This window comes from Staurois parvus, unplaced genomic scaffold (genome assembly GCF_062004578.1).
Source record: "Staurois parvus isolate SC_StPar_1 unplaced genomic scaffold, SC_StPar_1.0 ptg000025l, whole genome shotgun sequence".
Lineage (NCBI taxonomy): Eukaryota > Metazoa > Chordata > Amphibia > Anura > Ranidae > Staurois > Staurois parvus.
The window spans coordinates 7,476,217-7,484,442 of NW_028317821.1; positions in this window are offsets into that span (position 1 = coordinate 7,476,217).

An 8,226-nucleotide genomic window follows, 5' to 3' on the forward strand; every position below is an offset into this window, starting at 1 on the left:
ATGCTAGTGCTTTATTTTTCTTCATATTTCTGTTTTGTTTCCTTTCAAAATAATGGAGTGCATGTGCAGCTATTGTAAAGTAGCTACATGTCATGGATGCCTGCCAGTTTCTTGGACCAAACAGTTTGAAGTGTAAGGGCTGATTTACTAAAGGACTTGAGGGTGTTTACTTTACAAACTGAATTTTCACCTAGCTTATACACACACAGAACCTGCAGACTGAACAGCAATTAGGCAGTGCAGTAGTCCTGTTTAAATATGCTGTTTGTCGCCAGTATGCGTGAGTGCATGCACCTATGTTCATTCTTGTGCACATCTGCCCGACTAGTTGCCAGTCTGTGCATGCGCATTTTTATGCGTCGTGAAACTTTGTACTATGAGCAAGCCTTTCCTGACATGAAGGCTGGGGACTGTGCTCTTCCACCCACTATGTCCCAGGGTCCCCTGTGAGACAGGCGGAAGTAGTTGAGCCCACACCAGCAGAGCCTAGATCAGACCTTACCTAACAATTGCTGCTCTTCCTAATCACAGGAGGAGGCCAAAAACTAAATTTAAACAAACAGTAGCCTAATGGGCACTACAAATTATTATACTCAGTACAGCTTCACCTCATTCACTAAGCTAAGCGAAAATTGACTTTGCAACATGAACATGTTCTCCTTAAGTAAATCGACCCCATTGACTTGTTCACTAAACAGTTGTGAATAGCACTAGTAAAAGCTGGCCATAGATGGATCAAAATGTGTTCAGTTAAGCAGAGGCCAGACTAATTTTGATCCATCTATGGCTGTTCCTGCTCAACAGAAGCTGATCTAATGATCAACTTCAACTGAGCTGCACTATGGGAATTTTTTTCTCGATCAGCAGGCTGCAGCAATGATAAGTGTATTCTGACAGTACAGGAGTCCCTGCTGTCAGCATACAATAGCACAGCTGGAAGAATTCCTCCATCCACCTTGCTTGTGTTGATAGAGGAATTTGTTTTTGTCTTTTTGATTAGCCTGCTGGCTGATCAAAAAAAAAAAAAAAAAAGAGTAATCTATAGCCAGCCTAAAGTTAAATAAATAAAAGGAATACAGCTCAGGTAAATCAATCAATGTAAAACCCAACACAGGTGCAGACCCATGTCAACAGATCCAGGAGCAGCGCCGCGTGGTAAGCCCGAGTGTAGCTCGGGGTTACCGCTTGTGGTGCTGAAACTTTACCCCGAGCTACACTCTGGAATACCGCCAGGGAGGTTAAACAAAATGTAAAAAGTAAATTGTTTTTTATTATTATTAAAACATGAACTTTGAAGTGTGATTTGAACATGTCTGATCCTGTACACAAGGTAGATGGAAGAGCTGGACTTCTGACACAGGGGCCCATTTCACTAATATTTACTGAAAGACTGACAATTTTGAAAAAAACAACAATATTTTTGACTTTTTTCTATAAAACACATTGAATAAAAAAAATTTAAAAATCAAATGTCTTCATAAACTTGGGTCTAAATGTATTCTGCTACATGTCTTTGCTAAAAAAAATTCCCAATACGTGTAAATTAATTGGTTTTCGTGAAAGTTTTAGCATCTACAAATGGCGGTATATATACTGGAATTTTTTTTCTATACTAGTAATGCCGGCGATCAGCGACTTATAGTGGGACTCCGGCGCGCATTCTGACACTGGGTGGGAATTGATTAACTGCCACTGACATCACCAGTGACACCAATACAGTGATCAGTGCTAATAAAAAGCACTGACACTGTACTAATCACACTGGGCAGGAAGGGGTTCACATCTGGGGCGATCAAAGGGTTAACTGTGTGTTGTTTTTTACTAGGGAGGCATGCTGTTTTGTATCTCTGTACTGTACATGTCCATGCTGACAGGAGAGAGACCTGTGTTGTTCATACACAGGTCTCTCCCCTGCAGCTTTACCCAACGATCACTGGGACCTGGTGATTGCCATCCCTAGCCACCAATAGCGATGCGGGTAGGGAGGCCCACCCGTGCACGCTCCCTACCCGGAAATGCAAATCACGTATATATACATGAATTGCGCAGCCTGCTGCCCTGTAGCAGTACTTCTGCTTTAGGGCAGCAGGAAAGTGGTTATTAATAAGGAAAATCACATTTCTTCACATTTTTATTTGATCACAATATTTTTGTGCTAAATAATGCTTAACACTTGCTAGATGCAAAAGTTAAAGTCAATTAACTAAAAAAAACCCATTATTTATCTCAAGGTATAGGCACTACAGGATATTTTTAAGAATGTACAAAATAATGAGAAGGGGAACTCTTTACTCACCAATAATATGACCCCAAAAGAAAAAATGTATAAGTGTGAGAAAGTACGCCTAAATTATAACTTATGATTTCATCTATCCCCACCATGATATAAGTATACACTATAAACAAGTGACAAGTCATTTGCCCAAAGTTGTAAAGAAATTGTGTCCGTGAAAAAAAAATAAGTCTTATTATTCTTGGGCTGGAGTAACGTAATGATATGACATGCAATGCAATACTGTTAGCTCAGGAATGTAAATAGTTTGTAACACTGCTCCAGCTGGAGCTCATTCTCTGAAAAGAAATGCATTGAATATTTTTATAATCTCATTGTTTTCACTTGTGATGGGCTTGATGTCTGAGTCAAACGTAAGTTCGACTTGAACATCGGCTGTTTGTGTGTTTGGCGAACACAGGAACGGTAAGGGCGTTCAGTGCGCTGTTTGCCCGCCACTCCCCACAATGCACTGCACTCTGACAGTGCATTGTGATTGGCTAAAGCAATGCACCTGACCAAAAATAGACTTATCAAAAACGTTTGCTGTGTTTTTATTCACATAGTACATTTTTTTGGTGAATGGGTAGGGTACCATACTCATTCTCAACGGGGGGGCCGGAATCTGGGGGCCCCCTTGTTAAAAGGGGCTTCCAGATTCAAATAAGTCACCCCCTGCAGATCTCCACAACCACAGCCCAGGGTTGTGGGGAAGAGGCCCTTGTCCCCATCAACATGGGGACAATGTGCTTTGGGGAAGGGGGAGACCTCCTACCCCAAAGCATCCCATGTTGAGGGCATGTGGCCTGGTATGGTTCACTGATTCATGTCCCTCAGGGCAGTACTCGAGTCCCCATGGCCAATAACTTGCATATAAGCCTTCAAAATGGCACTTTTGAATTTACAAGTTCAAGTCCCATAGACATGCATTAAGTTTGAAGTTCGCAGTTGAACTTTTGTTAAGTTCAAATGTTCGACTGCGACCCAAACACGGGGGTGTTCAGCCCATCACTAGTTTTCACATTCTTGTACTTCCTTTCACAGAATTCTGTCTCTCTGGTGCAGTCTTACAAGGCATTGGCATAAATCTCAGAGTCACCTATGCAAACAAAATTGAGATAAAACTATGTAAAACATTATACTAAATCTATGGACTAAACTATCACTATAAAAGAACAGGCAATACATTTTTTATTAAGGGACGTTTTTAAGGAATTGGTGGAGTAAACAAATTAACTCAAATACGCAACTCATTTACATTGCGGGCATACAGTGTCTGTGTGCCTGGATGAGTGTACTCTTGTGCATTAATGTGAGTTACGTCATTCTGTGCAGCTGAAAAAAGCCAAAGAGAAGATGCAAGGGACTTTGCAGACCTCGGCCGTTAGAGAGAAGGTAGGTATTGCAGACTTTAGTTTCATTTTAACTCTTAGCATATTGACCACAGAGTCTGCTTTTTGCAAAAAAGATCTGTTAATGTGAGCCATGCCCCATGATAATGAACTATAGAGATAAAGCCGGAGGTTGGAAAGGCTACAATAACATTTCTATAGGCTTGAGTTTTTATCCACTCAAAGTTGTCCAAACTGTTGACAAATATAGAACATACAGGACCAATGCTAACCTGACTATGAGCATTCTGCAAGAGTACAGCACACAGTTGTAAACTCATGCTCCCTGCTGATTGAAGAGTGGTAGCTCTGACTCGGGAGCAGGTTGGACTGCAGCAAAAAGACTACTACACAGAGAGCAATGGTACTCTTTTCAGCCTGTTCCATTGATTTTGGGTTTGTAATGGGGTGATTTAGAGTAAAACATTTACATGTCTTTTTCATCACACTCAATGGATTTTTTCATATTTTAGTAATACTACAATTGGGCCTTAAGGTGTATCTGAACCCACAAGTAAAAATTTAATATATTGTAGTTTTCCAATCCTTAGATGTGGTGACTGCATTCGTTTTTTATGTTTTTTCCTTTATTTTTACCTGGTGATCTGGTCAGTAAATCTGTATTTTTTCAAGATATTTTAGCAGACCAGGCTGTCCAACAAAAGTGACAGTTAAAGGGTATTGACAAACCGGTTAACAACTATATTGGTCAGCTTTTATTCATTTATGCAATACTTTTATTCTAAAAAGAAAAAAACTGTTGCTGAAACTGCTTAAAAGTGTTATCTGGAGTCCAGCTTTAATTTGTTAGTCAGGTCCACCTAAATCTGCATCTAACACTGCCCTTTCTCCAGACTGACAATGCTGCTGCGCAAGGGTGTCTCCATTGCTCCTCCATAGAGTGGAGACACTCTAAGACAAGATGTGTGTTAACGGCTGGACCAGGTGAAAATGAAAGAAAAAAGCCTAAAAAATGAAAACTAATGCATACACCACATCTAATCATTGGTGCAAAGCTGCAATATACAACTTTTTTTGGATTTAGATATAGGAAAAATAAAAATTAAAAAGCTAGCACTGCAGGCTTCGAAAGCATTTATCAATACCTCCATAATAGAAGCCAACTATAAAGTACTTTTGAGGTGGTATATGGTCCCAACAAGAATGGCCTTGTATGTCCAAGGGGCCTCTTCAAAATGTTTCAGAGGCTGCAGCTTGGAGGGCACAGCATGCTATACAGGTGAAACTCGAAAAATTAGAATATCGTGCAAAAGTTAATTTATTTCAGTAATGTAGCTTAAAAGGTGAAACTAATATATGAGATGGACTCATTACATGCAAAGCAAGATAGTTCAAGCTGTGATTTGTTATAATTGTGATGATTTTGGCTTACAGCTCATGAAAACCCCAAATCCACAATCTCAGAAAAGTAGAATATTGTGAAAAGGTGCAATATTCTCGGCTCAAAGTGTCCCACTCTAATCAGCTAATTAATCCTTAACACCGACCTCAATGCACTGTTTAATTGGTCAACTATGTGGCAAATGAGGTTTAATGTTGATAACTGTAAGGTTATGCACTTGGGGGCTAGGAATATGCATGTATCATACATACTAGGGGGGGTACAACTGGGGGAATCAATGGTGGAGAAGAATCTGGGAGTTCTGGTAGAACACAAGCTTAATAATGGTATGCAATGCCAAGCTGCAGTTTCTAAAGCAAGCAAAATCCTCTATTGTATTAGAAGAGGTATAGACTCCAGAGAGATATCATATTACCCCTGTACAAATCATTAAGACCTCATCTGGAATTTGCAGTTCAGTTTTTGGCACCAGTTCACAAAAAGAACATTGGGGAAGTGGAGAAAGTACAGAGAAGGGCAACCAAACTGATAAGAGGCATGGAGGAGCTCAGCTATGAGGAAAGATTAGAGGAACTGAATTTATTCTCTCTTGAGAAGAGGAGATTAAGGGGGGATATGATCAACATGTATAAATACATCAGTGGTTCATATAGTGAACTCGGTGTAGAGCTATTCACCCTGAGGTCATCACAGAGGACAAGGGGGCACTCTTTACATCTGGAGGAAAAGAAATGTAATCTCCAAACACGGAAAGGTCTCTTCACAGTGAGAGCTGTGACAATGTGGAATAGACTCCCTCATGAGATGGTTCTGGCTAGCTGTCAGGGACCTCAGATCTGGCCATGATCACGCACGGGTCTGCGCATGCGCGGTATGCCTGGCTAAACTAGCGTGCGAGCATTGGGACCTGGGCATTCACGACAGCAGCAGCGGTCGCGCATGCGCACTCGTGCCTGGCACCAATCAGGGCGCAGGGAGCCCTATTTAAAAAAGGACAGGTCTGTGTTCTAATTGCCGTATGGTCTTACCTGTATCCTGTTTCCTGTATTGAGATTGCCTTGTTGCCGACCCTGCTTGACTCTGATTTGCTGATTGTCTCCTGTTCTGATCCCTGGCTTGTCTGACCATTCTCCTGTTTAATCCTGCATGTTCTGATCTCCTGTTACCAAACCCGGCTTGTGACCTGTTTATCCTTCTGTCTACTGTTTTGGTACCGTTCTGCCTCCACCGTTACCGACACGGCCTGCCCAACTCTGCTCTCGCTACCTCCTCACATCAGGCTCTCACCTGCTATACACCTCCGGTGGTGCTTCTACCACAATTGGGTGAACCCTGGGGTCGTGACCTGGTCTCGGCCTGCTCCAAGTCCATCCCCACCATCAGGGGCCCTGGTGAACAAGCAGGTTGGGACTTAGATTCCGCGCCTTGGGGGATTCCGGTCTGTGGAACGCTAGAGGCTACCGCCGGCAGGGACATAACACCAGCTCAGTGGATTGCTTCAAAAAAGGCCTGGATTCTTTCTTAGATACACAGAATATAACTGGATACTAACATTTATAGGTAAGTTGATCCAGGGAATATCCGATTGCCTCTTGGGGGATCAGGAAGGAATTTTTTTCCCAGCAGGAGCAAATTGGATCATACTTTGCTGGGGGTTTTTTTGCCTTCCTCTGGATCAACTGTGGATATAGGATTATAACTTTTTTTTAATGGTTGAACTGGATGGACTTTTGTCTTTTTTCAGCCATTCTAACTATGTAACAACATAGTTATGGATTAGAGAGGCCATGAGCCCCGGTGCACTACCCCTTTTCCCTCTATCCCTTTTGATTCTTCCCCTCTCTGGAAGTTTTCTCCCATGATATCCTGGGATGACTCTTTTGGAAGCATGTATGAAGCAGACAAGTGATTGAGTCATTCCTAAAATAAAAATAACTGCTCAGGCAGATACTTTAGATTTCTCGTTAAGGTTTGTGTACCCAGGACACACTGGAAACCTGGGTCTTTAAATTACTGTCTTTTGGGAAGAGAAACTGGTGTCTTTGTAATGTACAGAAAGTGAGATGTGATGTTATGTGTAATGACACTGGCATTTTCTGTATTACTTTTGTAAATTCCTTAATAAAAATTATTGGAAAAAAAAAGATTAAAATGAAAAAAATCATAAAAAAATAAGGATGTGCAAATCACTTCTCCAAGACTGACAACTGATTTGGTCATTCCACAACAATCAAATGTTCTCTGTGGATCGCCAATTCACTCCAATTCAACAAATAGGTAAAGAGAGGCCGCCTGTACAGAAAGCCTGGACCTGGAGCCACTTTGCTGAGCAGAAGTTATCAACTTCCTTTACCCTAGGTTCACACCTAAGCATTTTCTGCAGCGTTTTGCAGAAACAGATTTCCTTCCTTCTTTCCTTACATCTGAGTGTTTTTTGGAAAGGGTCAGTGACTTTTTTGAATGCAAAACGTTGCGTTTTTGGTTCTATAACTTCAATGAGAACACTGCAGAAAAGCATGTATTGCATTTTTGCTGCGTTTTTGATGCATTTTTGCATTTAATACCTACCTAGCAACAAGAAAATTTTTTTGAAAAATGCAAAACGCGGCAAAAACGCAAAGCGCACAGCAAAAAGCACTGAAATGGATCAAATGCAACCTGCATAGGTGTGAACCTAGGCTTAGGGGCTATGGCATTACATGGGTTGTGGTGGTCTTTAACCCCCTGAATTTATTGTAAATAACTTCATGATTCTCACTGGACTCCACTTAAATTGATAACAAGAGGTATGGAGTGGGGGCATCCCAGGAAATATATGTAAGGTATGTATGGCAGTCCATACAATAGTTATTTTTTTCCTTCATCCAGCGGGTTGAACAAAAAAAATTCATTTCAATGTGTGGATGGGGGAATTACTCCTGATGAGCTATTGTGGTCTGACAGTGGGGGGGTCTGAGAAAACAGGATCAAACTGCCTTTGATTAACCCTTTAGGTTCTGCAGTGAGTATAACAAGCATGCTTTACTGCATATAAAGACTGATACATTTTACTGTTGTGGGTTTAGTAACATTTAGTAACTTCATTTGGCATACCCTGACAGGTTCTTTACATCAGAGTCCATCTCATTACATCTTATATCAGAGTTCCCCCCATAAATCAGGGTTTCCAGAGAGCCTCCCTTACATCAGAGTACCCAGAG